The following is an 18256-nucleotide window of genomic DNA, read 5'->3' on the forward strand; positions in this document are numbered from 1 at the left end:
GTCTCGCTCTCTCCGACAAGCTCAGCCTGATCCGGATCCGCGTTGTGTTCCGGTGCCTCTTCCTGCTCAGGACCAGCTCCGTCTTCTTGAGGGGCGGTTCCGGCGGTATGGGCCAAGAAGTGTACGAAGTGGCACCTCTGCTTTTCTAACACCTGGGAGACCCAGGCGGATCTGCATTGGTCTTCCACCTTTGTTTCCTGCTCAGGGGCGGATTGGGTGGGCTTTGAAATTTCCAGATCCAAGGCGGAATCTTCCTTGGGAAGCTCCTGCATCTCAGATCGGATCTTCGCGACAGCGTCCAGCTCAGCGGCGGTCGCGTCTGCGTTACTTACCAGTGGGTTTCCGTCGGAATCGACGGTTTCCCCGATGAAGATGTGAATGCCGCCAATTGGGACGATGGAGAGCTTGACGGGGTTTGTTCTAGCCGGAATCCAGCACTCATCCGGAGGGACGATCGGCAGATTTCCGGCGTAAAGGACGCGCCCCACAGCGATGGTGTCGTCGTAGCTTCCCATGGCGGAACCCTCCCGGTTCCGGCCTCCAGACGCCACAGGCCCCACGGTGGGCGCCAACTGTCGTTGCCTAATCGACGGGACCCCGGAGGAGGGATCCTCACGAGGGGGAGAAGAAGTAGGGGCCATAGGGCGGAGTGCTCTCGGGACGGTGGTACGCGAGTTACCCAGCTTCGGAACACCTGCACGATGACAGGGCCTACTGCTGCTTGTCTGGAATTATCTGGGCGCTTTCGCGTTGTTACAATGAGTTGTGGTTGTTCTGAACGTGTCTCTAGGGCTCCCAGGATCCGGCTTATAAAGGCGCACGGATCTAGGGTTTACATGGAGAGTCCTAGCCGGATTACAGATAGCCTAGCTACGGTACAATATCTTGCCGTGCACGCCACGGATCCGCCTTCCATACTCGTCGTCCTGGATCCGGGTCCCTCATGGGCCTCCATGGATCCGGGTCACTCCTACGTCGGTACGGATCCGGCCTGCTGATCCTGGGCTGGACTTCTTCCTTCATGATCAACAGCAACTGGGCCGCCCGATGGGCCACATGCCTCATCACCGTCTGTGGGCCACCCGGGCTTGCCGGATCTAGGCACTGTCGATGGTACACCCATGAAGTATACCCACAACATCGGCGGTGAAGCAGATCCGTCGGTGGCGAGGTCGGCGGTGAAGCAGATCCGTCGGTGGCGAGGTCGGCGGTGAAGCAGATCCGTCGGTGGCGAGGTCGGCGGTGAAGCAGATCCATCGGTGGCGAGGTCGGCGGTGAAGCAGATTCATCGGTGGCGAGGGCGGCGGGGGAGCGGATCAGGTGGGTGGACAGCCAACACGATCAAGGCTACGCTGTGGAGGAGTATGCCGGCGGCGAAGCAGATCTAGTACTGTAGAGAGTCAGAGCTTTGGCGTGTGAGAGTATTTTTGAGCTAATGGGGCGAATGGTTGGTGGGTGGGTGTGGGCCTGTGGGGAGGGTTCGGGATCTAGGCAAGATATTTCATTGTTACCGAATGAGCCCTCCATGGTCGGTGGGTTGTAGCTTCCGGACCAGGGTTAAAAGGGTAAAACTGGTCACGGGATTTTCGAATGGATGCGGCGGGATGATTTGGCGCGCGGCCGAAATTTTCAGTTTCAAGCTACGAGCAGAACGACAAAAATAATGTTCTTCCCCAGGGAGCTCTCATTTCTTCCTCTTCTCTTTCTCTCTCGAGTCTCTCCCACTACCCTGGCTCCTCTCCCCCTTCTCTCCGGCAGCCTCGCCGGCCGGAGACGAGGCCGACTTCTCTCTGTATATCGTACACCCTCCAAACTAAATTAATTGATTCAACTTTCCTTAGACGTGTATGTATCTCGAGTAAAAAACATGTGTGGATACATCCATATTTAGATAAGCAAAGTTGATTTAGTTAATTTGGATCCGAGGGAGTTCATGTTGTTGTAAGCTTAGATCCAGTGTTTCCCATGAGCAGAATGGCGCAATGGAGTCGGGGATCTCGTCATCGGCTTCAGATCTGGCCTACGGTGAATCTGGCAGATCTTGCCGGCCAAACCCCGATCTGGTGCCATCAAGGTGATGGCGCTAACGGTGAGGCTTGCTTTGGTCAGTGCTTCAGATCTGGTCAATGGGGAAGTCAGGCTGCTAACGTTCACAAGCTCGGGGCATACGACGGCGTCATCCGTCTTGCCCGTGAACATCTTGGCCTTTCAGCGGCCCTTCTCAGAGCCAATGTGCCGTTGCTGAGGCCTGATACGTCTCCGACGTATCGATAATTTCTTATGTTCCATGCCACATTATTGATGATATCTACATGTTTTATGCACACTTTATGTCATAATTATGCGTTTTCCGGAACTAACCTATTGACGAGTTGCCGAAGGGCGATTCTTTGTTTTTCTGCTGTTTTTGGTTTCAGAAATCCTAGTAAGGAAATATTCTCGGAATCGGACGAAATCAACGCCCAGCATCCTATTTTTCCACGAAGCTTCCAGAACACCCGAGAGTCGCCAGAGGGGAGCCCTGGTGGGCCCAGGAGGTAGGCCGGCGCGGCCCAGGCCCTGGCCGCGCCGCCCTATCATCTCACCGCCTCTTCGACCCTCTGACGCCGCCTCTTCGCCTATTTAAGCCCCCTCGACCTAAAACCTCGAGACGGAAAAGCCACGGTACGAGAAACCTTCCAGAGCCGCCGCCATCGCGAAGCCAAGATCTGGGGGACAGGAGTCTCTGTTCCGGCACGCCGCCGGGACGGGGAAGTGCCCCCGGAAGGCTCCTCCATCGACACCACCGCCATCTTCATCAACGCTGCTGTCTCCCATGAGGAGGGAGTAGTTCTCCATCGAGGCTCGGGGCTGTACCGGTAGCTATGTGGTTAATCTCTCTCCTATGTACTTCAATACAATGATCTCATGAGCTGCTTTACATGATTGAGATTCATATGAGTTTTGTATCACTATTCATCTATGTGCTACTCTAGTGATGTTATTAAAGTACTCTATTCCTCCTGCATGATGTAAAGTGGACAGTGTGTGCATCATGTAGTACTTGGCGTAGTTTATGATTGTGATCTCTTGTAGATTATGAAGTTAACTATTACTATGATGGTATTGATGTGATCTATTTGGTTATGTTGATCTATCTTGCACTCTAAGGTTATTTAAATATGAACATTGAATATTGTGGAGCTTGTTAACTCCGGCATTGAGGGTTCGTGTAATCCTACACAGTGGTGTTCATCATCCAACAAGAGGGTGTAGAGTCTAGCATCTATCTATTTATTTATGTGATCAATGTTGAGAGTGTCCACTAGTGAAAGTATAATCCCTAGGCCTTGTTCCTAAATACTGCTATCGCTGCTTGTTTACTGTTCTGCTGCATCTGTAACTGTCCGTAATATTACCACCATCAACTACACACCAGTCTTGGACAGCAAAGCACTTTTCTGGTGCTGTTGCTACTGCTCATATTTATTCATACCACCTGTATTTCACTATCTCTTCGTCGAACTAGTGCACCTATTAGGTGTGTTGGGGACACAAGAGACTTCTTGCTTTGTGGTTGCAGGTTTGCATGAGAGGGATATCTTTGACCTCTTCCTCCCTGAGATTGATAAACCTTGGGTGATCCACTTAAGGGAAACTTGCTGCTGTTCTACAAACCTCTGCTCTTTGAGGCCCAACACTGTCTACAAGAATAGAAGCTCCCGTAGACATCAAGGCCCTTCTTCTCCTTCGTCCTGGCGACTACCGGCGACACCGTCCCAAGTGGTGTGTCCCCGGCGACGGAGTTGCTGGAAAGGATGCGGAGCAGAGATCTGATGTGCGGTCCAGAAGGACTCGATTGATTTTCTTCTATATGTTTTGGGGTGCTTTTTGTAAAGTTGCAGGTCCTATTAGTTATTGTCTAGTTCTCTTGGACCTCTATGTAATTTTTTGGACTAGTTTCCATTTGCACCGATAAACTTGAATTTTGACAAGTTCACGGGAAAAAAAATTCCTTTGCACATATGGCCTATCATGTATGAACATTCTTAAGTTTTAAACTATATGTAATGGCCAGCACTTGCGCAAGGGGCTCGTCTAGTGCGCACTAGTTTCCATTAGGACCGATAAATTTGAATCTTGACAAGTTCTTGGAAGAAAAAATTGATTCACATATAGCCTATCATGTATGAACATTATTTGGATTCAAACTATACATAGATGGCCAACACGTGTAAGAGGGGGTCCTCTAATGTGCACTAGTTTCCATTAGCACTGATAAATTTGAATCTTTACAAGTTCTCGAAAAAAAATTGCTTCACACATATGCCCTATCATGTATGAACATTATTGGGATTCATATTATATATAGATGGCCAACACTTGTGCAAGGGGTCCTCTAATTCTTGGGGATTTCAATCTATCTATCTCTCTCGATCTATCGTTGGTGGCCAGAACAACACACATATGCATGCACTTTATGCGCAAAGGCGCGGGTGTCTCTAATAATTCATGTGTGTGCGTATATTTGAACATATTCTTGGGGATTTCAATCTCTATCTCTCGATCTATATATCGTTGGTGGACAAGAAACACACTTATATATATACGCATGCACTTTATGCGCAAAGGCGCGGGTGCCTCTAATAATGTGTGTGTGCACTCGATCGATGATCCCTAAACCTTAAACCCTAAAACCCTAGTCCCTAATTATAACCTAAACATACACCCTAAACACCCTAAACAGTAAACCCTAGACCCTAAACCCTAAACACTACTCCATATACCCTAAACCCTAAACACTAGACCCTAAACCCTAAACCCCAACCCTTGACCCTGAACCCTAAACCCTAAACCATAAACCCTAAATATATTTCAATCTCTCTCTAGATCTATATATCTTTGGTGGCCAAGAAACTTATATATATATACGCATGCACTTTATGCACAAAGGCGTGGGTGCCTCTAATAATTAATGTGTGTGTGCACTCGATCGATGATCCCTAAACCTTAAACCCTAAAACCCTAATCCCTAATTATACCCTAACCGTACACCCTAAACACCCTAAACACTAAACCCTAAACCCTAGACCTTAAACCCTAAACCCTAAACACTAAACCCTAAACCCTAACCCTAGACCCTAAACCCTAAACACGTACTAAACCCTAAACCCTAAACCCTAGACCCTAAATCCTAATTAACCCTAACCCTAACCCTAAAACCCTAGCTAGCTAACCCTAAAACCTAAACCCTAATTAAACCCTACATATATATATAGGCCAACGACACTAAATTGCGCATCAAGCAGGCGACCAAATAATTAGCGCTGCTAAATTAATTAACTTGAATCTTGACAAGTTCTCTCGAATGAAAACACATTTGATTAAGTTGCCTCATAATATATATACAATTAGTGTGCATGCGCGCATGGCATACCATGGACATATCATTCGTGCATATATATATCTCAATATATATCTGAACATATTCTTGGGGATATATATATATATTTCAATCTCTCTCTCGATCTATATATATCGTTGGTGGCCAAGAAACACACTTATTATATATATACGCATGCACTTTATGCGCAAAGGTGTGGGTGCCTCTAATAATGTGTCTGTGCACTAGCTCGATCGATGATCCCTAAACCTTAAACCCTAAAACCCTAATCCATGATCCCTAATCTATATACCTAATAATAAAGAAAAAAGTGTTTCCGTAGTTTGGTTTGGTTTGGTCGTTGCAAAATTGCAGCCGTCAGCTCTTAAAATCGTGTCCGTCCGTCTCTTCGCTCGCACGCACGACCGCCCGCACGTGATACAGAATTTACGATTCGCGATGTTGGACAAAACCTCACGGAACCTGAATCGCATCGATTCGATGCATCGCTAATTAATTAACTATACTGATAGAAACCACGCAGCTTCCCATCGTGGTCCTGGCCCAGCCAATTCTTACGGCCCAAGATCTGGGCCTGCAGCTGCACCTCCACGCATAGGCAGAGAGCTCTTCCTCTTCTTCTCCTTCTGGCTGAATCGCAGAGAAACTTCGAGACGAACTCTACTCGAGCTCCAACGGGATGGTGCTGAAGAGGAACTCCGGCACAAACTCTTCTCGGACACACCGCTCCCGTGGAATTTCCGACATGAACTCCGCTTTGCCTGATTGATAAAGAGTTGCATGCAGTGAAGCCGTCAGTCACAAGTTTCAGAGTTGCGCTTGTCAATAATATTTTTGTAATACTGTTTCAGAATCATCTAAAGGGTAATCAGATAATGGCAGACACAATACGCCTTTCAGGATGCGAATTGCAATGTATAAATTCAGCTAGATTAGTGAATAACCCAAACGATAAACAATTGACAAATACTTGATCCTCCCAGGGAACTAACCTGCACATAATACCCAAGCCGCTGACCAAGGCAACAACGCAGTCGTTGGAATTCCGAGGAACTACAGGACACACGACAACAACAGACAAAAATATACTTGCTATAGGAATTCCTAAATTCATTACCCACACTAGCTCAACAATTGATTTTAAAATTGCAATTTCTGAAGATTAAAAAGTGCAAGTGATTCAGCAGCTAACCCGGACCATAAAAAGCCGGGGGCAGGCACCAACAACCAGGTTCAACAGGGACAGCAGCCGACCGCGTTGATCAAGCTCCCGACGCTCGAGCCAAACTTCAGTCCCGGAAGGCGACCTACACCCCGCGGCGTCTCACCTAACCTTGCCACACTACCTCCTACAGTCTCCTCCGTGGGGCACAACCTCAAACCGCCGTGGAGCAGGCCAGGCCGAGACCGAAAGTCGCTTCGCTGCCAGCAGCCGACCAATCTTAGAGCTTCGATCCTAGACGCGCGAGGATGGTGTACCAAAGTTTTCGTCAAATCTGCGATGTCCTGCTGTCCAACCACCTCCACTACTGCCGTCCGTGCCATGCCGCCCCCGCTGCCAACAATTCTTACGGGTGCGATTCGGGAGCGCATAACCACAGCTCAAACCAGCGAAGGGGGAACGTGTAGAGGGGGCAACCAACAATTAGGAGATCAAGGCTATGGTAGATGGGGAGAGCAAGGAGGCGGTGAGATTTGTTCGGACATGAGAGACTGAGGGAGTTGGGGACACGGTCGTGTGGGCATCTAACGTTGTATATGATGCCCCCCATAGGGGGCCTCACAGCGTTTTGAGCCTGTGGGCCATCGGATCTTATCAGCAGGTGAATCTTAGCCGTCCATTTTTCATGGTGGAGTAGTCAGGAAACGAGGCCCTCGCGGAACCCGTTTTTTATCCACGGGTCGTGTGAAAGCCCGCCCGACCCAGCACGCAACCCTCCTCCTCCTCTTCCTCTCCCTCGCGCACCTGGCTCCCGCCGCCACCCCGCGTCGCCTCTCCCCTTCTCCACCCATCGCGCCGCCCCTTCTCCTCCCGTCGCGCCGCCCCTTCCCTCGCCGCCTGGTGAAACCCTACCGCGCCGCCGCCCAAGCTCCCCAATTCCAACACGGCCGTTTCGCCTCCTCCCACCCGCCCTCTTCTTCGCCTGCAACGGGCGCTGCAGCTCCGCCTCCGGCTCGTTTTCCGCACGGGACAAGGAGGAGCCGACGCGGTGGAGCGTGGCGCCGATGTCGTCGCCATTTCTTCATCCGTGTCATGGTACCGAGAGATGGCTCAAGGGCGTTGGATCGATGCCGTTGTCCTCAGCAGGGTGGAGCTGGGAGCCATCGCCGTCATCCTTTCTTCGCGTACGTCGCCATATCTGTCGACTACAAATCCCAGGTTTCTGCTGCCGCTAGGTCCTCCCTCCCGTGGTCACTCTCATCCGTGGAGGTGCGGACAAGGAGGTCCAGCGCTATTTGAGGCAAAGCAGCGGATTATTTCTCCATTCACGACTTGACCTAGGTAAATTTCTCCTCTCCTTTTATTTGTTCATCTTCCGTCTCTGTCAACTAAAAGATCCCAGATTTCTGCCGCTGGTAGGTCCTCTCTCCTGTGGTCGCGCTCAGCTATGGAGATGCGGATGAGGTGGTGCAGCACTGTTTGAGGCAAACCAGCAGATTATTTGTTCCTCCATTCACCACTTGACCTACGTAAATTTATGCCCTCCTTTATTTGTTCATTTTCATTTCTGGATTCAGATTATCATTCCACCCTCCTTTCGAAGGGCGTTGTCATTCTAGGACAGAGTGACCAACAGTGGCGCTTTATTAAACTTCCCTGACAATTTCATTTTATAACCCGACCACCAATTCCAGTGTTTTTTCAAATCCTTGAGATAACTTAAAGTTAATGGCAAATGTTTCTCGAGACATGATCTAAAGGTGTTTTGTGTTTCTATTCGGCCTTTCTATGTGTAATCACTTGAACTAAAACACACATGTACAAGCCAGGTAAGGACATCAAAACTAAGCTAATATATAAACATCAGTGTCATGGTTTATTCAAAAATTGGAAATTATAGCCAATATTCGTGCAGGTGTCCATATCAACAATCAATGTTCTGGGTATATATTATATGCTTAAGCCTTGGCCGCAGCCACATGAAATCTTTCAAAAACAACTACAGTCTTAGTTCTATAGTGAATTAGCGTGTTAAATTTGGAGCGCTACTTCTTCATTTAGCTATGCTCTTAAGACAATCTGCAACAGGCTATTCTGAAGTGCATAGATAGCAGTGAGAAGTCGTGATGCAGTCATCGATCCAACAAGACTCCATTTACTGAATTGCTTCTTCAGAATGCCCTCTACCTGTAATAAAATGACCACACATATAACCTATATGCATGTATACAGAATCAGAAATGGCCATTTAAAGATCATTTAGAGAAAATAAAATCAATTAGCAGACCTTTAATACTTCAATTGCAAGAACCAATGAAGTCACTATAACTTCTCTACTGTGCAAGCAACAACATGGGTTAAGGACTTTCAGGTAGTACTTTGCTCGATTATTCCGTTTGTGGAAGAAATCCAAGCTCATGAGGTTCAAAAAACCTGTTCTAACGAATTGTTAAACGGGCAATACCTGTAACTTCCTTGACTCGGGAAATTCGTGACAACGTAACTTTAGTAGATAGTGAGCTGGAGCTCCTAAAAGGAATTCAGTAAGGATCTCTGTCATGTTTAGAAACATTGGTTTGTCAAGTTATCAAGTCAGGCTCCTATGCTAGCATGGATCTATTGAAAAGCTGTTATGGCTATCTACATGTGTGGAACATCTATGATATTCAGCTTAGGCACTTTTTTTTATTTATGCCCAGTCATATGCTTTTTCAGATGAATGGCTCTATATCAAATTATGTCTACAAGTTTGAGCACTATATTATCTCAGTATAGCTTCTTAAAAATGTTGATCTGATTTTGCTCGTTGTGGTCTGCCATATGATTATATATTTTACTCCTCCAGGTCTTGGTTGAATGATTCAATTTATAGAGGCGATTACACAAGTTCTGATTTGAGATGATTTTGCTAGATTAGATACAAATAGAAGAAGTGGTTCAAGGTAAATCTGAACTCAAAATATACGTTGTCGCTGCCTGATCTGTATATTCTTTTGTTTTTTTGTCCTATATAAATAATAGTACATGAAGCGGTATTTACCATTGTAGGATAACCATCTCAGATCGCTATGAGAAGGGCAGACCAGTGAGGATTCAGATCGATGGGGTGAGTTTTAACATACATCTCAATTTTTAAGTGAAAGCTTTGATATGTGTAAGACTTTAGATTTCTCCATGATGAACCTTGGATTGGTGTTCCTCAAGATCAACTTGGCTTTCATATTCCAGGTTTGCATCTTCTCTATATTTTGATGCGTTACAGGTTATTAAAAATATTCTGGATTTATTGTGTGTATGGATGCTGCTGTGAGTTGTACCTTGATTTCTACATGATATTGGTCCTCAATTTTTCAGAGAAGAGTGAACTCCATCCTAAAGTTGCATTGTATATTTACAATAGAGATTCATTGCACTATCAAACAGGCTTAGTTTCATATAAGTTGCTATGTTAGTCACAAGAAAATTGTTAGCATGTTGGCTTACTCCAATCTATTTGTCGGTGCAACTTTGATGATATTGACATAATAATATTGTTACGTTTTTACCCTTTCTTGGCAAATTGTGCTTGAATAGGTCAATTACAATGTCACTTCACACATTTATTTAGATGGTTGCTGTTGCATTACACAATACTGCCACTTTTCTTTTCCATTTAATTGTTGCCGATTTAGTGTTTTTGTATTTAGAGGCCCTTAATTAGTTTCTTCCTGAAACCCATCTGTAAGCAGTTTCGTAGTTGAATCCCCAGAAGTTTATTTTTAGTAATTAGTAAATGACCAAGTTTAATGTTTATGTCTGAAGATTTTGATTCATATTTTCCTGTGTCTTTTGCTTCCTTTTTTTTATATCTTAGTCTGATGATTTCCTGAATATTCCAAATGCTCCTACAATCGGATCCCTATAAAAAGCTTTCTTAATGGTGCTCCCTATAAGTTTCTTCCCACTAGAGATGTGTCTGCCGAGAGTGGAGCACACACCAAGATGTATTTATTTGCAAAGTTTGAATTCAAAAGTTGGACATACTTTCAAGGCCAGCTAATTCTCTAATCATGCTTTGCTGCCTATTGAACAAATTATAGTTATAGTCTTATAGACCAGTTCTACCAACTATTTTTTTTTATCTTGGCAATGCCCACTTTTATGTACAGGTCATGGTTCATTATGTAGGTGGTTTCGTATTCTCTTTTCAGGCTTACGTAGTTACTGAGTTGATCCGATGTTTTCTCAATTCCATATTATGCAAAGACAGCTCCTCTACACGTGCAATTAACTTCTTCTTTTTTGGACAAACATGTTATGCCTGTATTCACAGACCTAGCAGAGGTTTCTTGTCCTTTGGCTTCTTGTACTGCATTATTTTTGTGTGCTTGGCACATTTTCCATCAATTATTCATGCCTGGATAATGATAGAACGTAATTTATTATGCTTTTGTCTACTTAGATTAGGTGGCCTAATATTTTTTTCAATTCCATGGCAGCAGCTTCATGCAGCACGTCGAGGTACCAATCAGAATTAGCCTGGAAGCTATGATGAAAAAACTGCGCCTTCCGTGTCCTAAGTACGAAAGCCAGATTGTTGGAGGATGCTACTTTTCCACCAAAATAATGTTTTACCCTTCTGCACACTTTCTTCGGACTTCCCTCCACCTAGAAGATGCCTTGGAAAAAACAACAAATCAAGCTGTGGCAAAAACAATCATGTACATAGAGACGGGAGCGAAGAAGTTCTCAAAGATTTCAACTACACTGCGCTAGAAAGATAGAAGAATGTGAATAGAGGTCTCCAACGTTGGCTGGACACAAAAATAATCAAAGGCTGACAAAGAAGACCAAATAACTGGTACACTAGGGTGGCCAGAACTTTCAGTTATTCATACACTTTGTTTTTCGTAGCGTGAACATTTCTTATACCAGTTTCAAAGAACATTCATATATTTTTAGTTTGCACCAGGTATGATAATACACTAGCTTTGTCTATTATTTGGTGGGGATTTTCAAAGTCGCAGTATTTCTAATTTGTTGCTTTGCTCTATACACTTTCGTGCCATACTCTATAAGATTTTTATTACACGTGCCTATAATTTTTTACTTGCTGTAAGGCTAAATTTTATTCTTTGTTGCCCAAGAGTATGTAAAAATGATAGGGATAATATTTCCTACTCAAAATCATGGAAATAATTAACTGAATCTTTTGGATTTAAATAGGTCTTAAATTCCCATTCATGGTTTCCTCACGTTCTATGTTGCAGTAAGTTGTGATAAATTCAGATTATAACACTGCAGTCTGTTGTTTGCACAGGACACTACTTCGAAGAGTCCCTGACTGATAACTCTATACCAAGGGCACGACCTATCTCCGGCGAAAGTGGAGTTCAGCAGGCGATGAATTGCTGCAATATGGCGGTGCAGGGTGATATAGCTAGGCTGAAGAAAGGTGGCAGTTAATCAAGAGAGAACCGTGGAGGCCTGAAAAACACCGGCTGCCAAGGATCATCTACGCCTGCTGCCTGCTCACCAACATCACCATCAACTGTGAGAACTCCCGAAAATCTAAACAGCGAATTGCCGGAGTGATTGTTGCCCTCAATCTGGTGTTTCTTCCTTTTTCTGCTTGACGTGGAGCAAATTGTATCTACATGTCACATAATTGTAACCCGATTTTTTTTTACTTTGGAGATGGCCTGCTTCGTTCGTTATTACCCGAACTTTTTGTTACCTTATTTGGTTCCAGTAAAACCTAAGAAACACACAATCATATTGGCAGTCTATTTTGTTATTGCCATTATAAACAAATAAATTTTAGCACAAACTTCACGGGGTCGTGCGCCAAGGCGCACATCAAAATCTAGTTGAAAAGAAAAGATGATGATAAGAGGGAGGAGAGAGAAAATAGGCCTATTATATTTATTATACTAATAAAATATTTTAGGAACGAAGTATACAAGCCGAATTGAATTTCCGTTACATCTCATACTTAGGATCAAAAACATAGTATAAAAATAAGAACGAAGTATAGAGAGCTGATTACATAAATTAAATTAAGCACGGTTTAAGGGTTGAGTCGATTTCGTTAATGCACTAAGTATAAGGTAAGGCAGGTCAAATGATTTTAAGACAAAATTAAAATAGTAAAGATGTTTTCCAATTATGGAATAATATTTTAAATAGCGATTAATAGATTTTAATCAACAACATTACACATGTATCGTTCTTCGAAAGGAGCATGCACCAAAATAAAAATAAATAGCGGTGGCGTACACAATCATTCCAAGTTTGCGGTATTACATGTCGGTGAAGAGAAGAACTCACCCAGTTATCTAAGAATTAATGTTGTTTAACATGAAAGATCAAGCGTGACTACCTTGGTCGATTGTGCCACAAAGGAAAGTTGGAGCATATGCGTCTTATCTATCCAGGTGCAACCGCACGGGCATTCTTACTAGTTATACCTTAAACGTACACCCTAAACACTAAACCCTAGACCCTAAACCCTAAACCCTAAACTCCATATACCCTAAACCCTAAACACTAGACCCTAAACCCTAAACCCCAACCCTTGACCCTGAACCCTAAACCCTAAACCATAAACCCTAAATATATTTCAATCTCTCTCTAGATCTATATATCTTTGGTGGCCAAGAAACTTACTTATATATATATACGCATGCACTTTATGCGCAAAGGCGTGGGTGCCTCTAATAATTAATGTGTGTGTGCACTCGATCGATGATCCCTAAACCTTAAACCCTAAAACCCTAATCCCTAATTATACCCTAACCGTACACCCTAAACACCCTAAACACTAAACCCTAAACCCTAGACCTTAAACCCTAAACCCTAAACACTAAACCCTAAACCCTAACCCTATACCCTAAACCCTAAACACGTACTAAACCCTAAACCCTAAACCCTAGACCCTAAACCCTAATTAACCCTAACCCTAACCCTAAAACCCTAGCTAGCTAACCCTAAAACCTAAACCCTAATTAAACACTATATATATATATAGGCCAACGACACTAAACCCTAGACCCTAAACCCTAAACCCCAAACCCTAAACCCTAAACCCTAAACCCTAATTAATTAACCTTAACCCTAACCCTACCCCTCAAACCCTAGCTAGCTAATCCTAAATCCTAAACCCTAATTAAACCCTACATATATATAGGCCAACGACACTAAATTGCGCATCAAGCAGGCGACCAACTAATTAGCGCTGCTAAATTAATTAACTTGAATCTTGACAAGTTCTCTCGAATGAAAACACATTTGATTAAGTTGCCTCATAATATATATACAATTAGTGTGCATGCGCGCATGGCATACCTTGCACATATCATTTGTGCATATATTTCAATATATATCTGAACATATTCTTGGGGATAAATATATATATTTCAATCTTTCTCTCTCAATCTATATATATATCGTTGGTGGCCAAAAAACACACTTATATATACGCATGCACTTTATGCGCAAAGGCGCGGGTCCCTCTAATAATGTGTGTGTGCACTCGATCGATGATCCCTAAACCTTAAACCCTAAAACCCCAATCCCTAATTATACCCTAAACGTACACCCTAAACACCCTAAACACTAAACCATAAACCCTAAACCCTAAACACTACACCCTAAACCCTAAACCCTAAGCCTAGACCCTAAACCCTAATTAAACACTAAACCCCAAATCCCAAACCCTAAACCCTAAACCCTAGACCCTAAACCCTAATTAATTAACCTTAACCCTAACCCTAACCCTAAAACCCTAGCTAGCTAATCCTAAACCCTAAACCCTAATTAAACCCTACATATATATAGGCCAACGACACTTAATTGCGCATCAAGCAGGCGACCAACTAATTAGCGCTGCTAAATTAATTAACTTGAATCTTGACAAGTTCTCTCGAATGAAAACACATTTGATTAAGTTGCCTCATAATATATATACAATTAGTGTGCATGCGCGCATGGCATACCATGGACATATCATTCGTGCATATATATATCTCAATATATATCTGAACATATTCTTGGGGATATATATATATATATTTCAATCTCTCTCTCGATCTATATATATCGTTGGTGGCCAAGAAACACACTTATTATATATATACGCATGCACTTTATACGCAAAGGCGCGGGTGCCTCTAATAATGTGTCTGTGCACTAGCTCGATCGATGATCCCTAAACCTTAAACCCTAAAACCCTAATCCATGATCCCTAATTATACCTTAAACATACACCCTAAACACCCTAAACACTAAACCCTAGACCCTAAACCCTAAACCCCAAACCCCAAACCCCAAACCCTAAACCCTAAACCCTAAACCCTAATTAATTAACCTTAACCCTAACCCTACCCTTAAAACCCTAGCTAGCTAATCCTAAATCCTAAACCCTAATTAAACCCTACATATATATAGGCCAACGACACTAAATTGCGCATCAAGCAGGCGACCAACTAATTAGCGCTGCTAAATTAATTAACTTGAATCTTGACAAGTTCTCTCGAATGAAAACACATTTGATTAAGTTGCCTCATAATATATGTACAATTAGTGTGCATGCGCGCATGGCATACCTTACACATATCATTTGTGCATATATTTCAATATATATCTGAACATATTCTTGGGGATAAATATATCTATTTCAATCTTTCTCTCTCGATCTATATATATATTGTTGGTGGCCAAAAAACACACTTATATATACGCATGCACTTTATGCGCAAAGGCGCGGGTGCCTCTAATAATGTGTGTGTGCACTCGATCGATGATCCCTAAACCTTAAACCCTAAAACCCTAATCCCTAATTATACCCTAAACGTACACCCTAAACACCCTAAACACTAAACCCTAAACCCTAAACCCTAAACACTACACCATAAACCCTAAACCCTAACCCTAGACCCTAAACCCTAATTAAACACTAAACCCCAAACCCCAAACCCTAAACCCTAAACCCTAGACCCTAAACCCTAATTAATTAACCTTAACCCTAACCCTAACCCTAAAACCCTAGCTAGCTAATCCTAAACCCTAAACCCTAATTAAACCCTACATATATATAGGCCAACGACACTTAATTGCGCATCAAGCAGGCGACCAACTAATTAGCGCTGCTAAATTAATTAACTTGAATCTTGACAAGTTCTCTCGAATGAAAACACATTTGATTAAGTTGCCTCATAATATATATACAATTAGTGTGCATGCGCGCATGGCATACCATGGACATATCATTCGTGCATATATATATCTCAGTATATATCTGAACATATTCTTGGGGATATATATATATTTCAATCTCTCTCTCGATCTATATATATCGTTGGTGGCCAAGAAACACACTTATTATATATATACGCATGCACTTTATGCGCAAAGGCGCGGGTGCCTCTAATAATGTGTCTGTGCACTAGCTCGATCGATGATCCCTAAACCTTAAACCCTAAAACCCTAATCCATGATCCCTAATTATACCTTAAACGTACACCCTAAACACTAAACCCTAAACCCTAGACCCTAAACCCTAAACCCCAAACCCCAAACCCCAAACCCTAAACCCTAATTAATTAACCTTAACCCTAACCCTACCCCTAAAACCCTAGCTAGCTAATCCTAAATCCTAAACCCTAATTAAACCCTACATATATATAGGCCAACGACACTAAATTGCGCATCAAGCAGGCGACCAACTAATTAGCGCTGCTAAATTAATTAACTTGAATCTTGACAAGTTCTCTCGAATTAAAACACATTTGATTAAGTTGCCTCATAATATATATACAATTAGTGTGCATGCGCGCATGGCATACCTTGCACATATCATTTGTGCATATATTTCAATATATATCTGAACATATTCTTGGGGATAAATATATATATTTCAATCTTTCTCTCTCGATCTATATATATATTGTTGGTGGCCAAAAAACACACTTATATATACGCATGCACTTTATGCGCAAAGGCGCGGGTGCCTCTAATAATGTGTGTGTGCACTCGATCGATGATCCCTAAACCTTAAGCCCTAAAACCCTAATCCCTAATCCCTAATTATACCCTAAACGTACACCCTAAATTAACACCCTAAACACTAAACCCTAAACCCCTAGACCCTAAACCCTAATAACTACACCCTAAACCCTAAACCCTAAACCCTAACCCTAAACCCCAACCCCAAACCCTGCTAAACCCTAAACCCTAGGCCCTAAACCCTAATTAATTAACCTTAACCCTAACCCTAAAACCCTAGCTAGCTAACCCTAAACCCTAAACCCTAATTAAACCCTACATATATATATATATAGGCCAACGACACTTAATTAATTGCGCCTCAAGCAGGCGACTAACTAATTAGCTAGCGCGCTGATAAATTAATTAACTTGAATCTTGACAAGTTCTCTCGAATGAAAACACATTTGATTAAGTTGCCTCATAATATATATACAATTAGTGTGCATGCGCGCATGGCATACGTACCTTGCACATATCATTTGTGCATATATTTCAATATATATCTGAACATATTTCTTTGGGATAAATATATATATTTCAATCTTTCTCTCTCGATCTATATATATATATCATTGGTGGCCAAAAAACACACTTATATATATGCATGCCTCTAATAATGTGTGTGTGCACTCGATCGATGATCCCTAAACCTTAAACCCTAAAACCCTAATCCCTAATTATACCCTAAACGTACACCCTAAATTAACACCCTAAACACTAAACCCTAAACCCTAATTAAACCCTACATATATATATATAGGCCAACGACACTTAATTGCGCATCAAGCAAGCGACCAACTAATTAGCGCTGATAAATTAATTAACTTGAATCTTGATAAGTTCTCTCGAATGAAAACACATTTGATTAAGTTGCCTCATAATATATATATAATTAGTGTGCATGAGCGCATGGCATACCTTGCACATATCATTCGTGCATATATTTCAATATATATCTAAACATATTCTTGGGGATAAATATATATAGTTCAATCTCTTTCTCTCTCGATCTATATATATATATCGTTGGTGGCCAAAAAACACACTTATATATACGCATGCACTTTATGCGCAAAGGCGCGGGTGCCTCTCTAATAATGTGTGTGTGCACTCGATCGATGATCCCTAAATCTTAAACCCTAAAACTCTAATCCCTAATCTCTAATTATACCCTAAGCATACACCCCCTAAACACCCTAAACACTAAACCCTAAACCCTAAAGCCCTAAACCCTAACCCTAACCCTAACCCCTAGCTAACCCTAAACCCTAAACCCTACATATATAGGCCAACGACACTTAATTGCGCATCAAGCAGGCGACCAACTAATTAGCGCTGATAAATTAATTAACTTGATTCGTGCATATATTTCAATATATTTTTGAACATATTCTTGGGGATATGTATATATATATATTTAAATCTCTCTGTTATCTCGATCTATATATCGTTGGTGGCCAAGAAACACACTTATATATATAAGCATGCACTTTATGCGCAAAGGCGCGGGTGCCTCTAATAATGTGTGTGTGCACTCGATCGTTGATCCCTAAACCTTAAACCCTAAAACCCTAATCCCTAATCCCTAATTATACCCTAAACGTACACCCTAAACACCCTAAACACTAGACCCTAAACCCTAGACCATAAACCCTAAATGTACACCCTAAACACCCTAAACACTA

The 18256-nt window shown here is 42.7% G+C and overlaps 1 long non-coding RNA gene across 3 annotated transcripts; it reads left to right on the plus strand.

The window, feature by feature from the left end:
• The first annotated feature begins 7328 nt into the window (after positions 1-7328).
• On the plus strand, positions 7329-12297 carry LOC127342064 (uncharacterized). Of its 3 annotated transcripts, none has more exons than XR_011755186.1 (6): positions 7329-7886; positions 7948-8074; positions 9391-9487; positions 9594-9773; positions 11024-11385; positions 11845-12297. It is a non-coding gene; the product is annotated as an uncharacterized lncRNA (long non-coding RNA). The 3 variants fall into 3 exon arrangements; XR_011755185.1 differs by having other exon boundaries at positions 11027-11385; XR_007876181.1 differs by having other exon boundaries at positions 7965-8074; positions 11027-11385.
• Positions 12298-18256: the final 5959 nt, after the last annotated feature.

The sequence above is a fragment of the Lolium perenne genome, chromosome 3 (genome assembly GCF_019359855.2).
Source record: "Lolium perenne isolate Kyuss_39 chromosome 3, Kyuss_2.0, whole genome shotgun sequence".
NCBI lineage: Eukaryota > Viridiplantae > Streptophyta > Magnoliopsida > Poales > Poaceae > Lolium > Lolium perenne.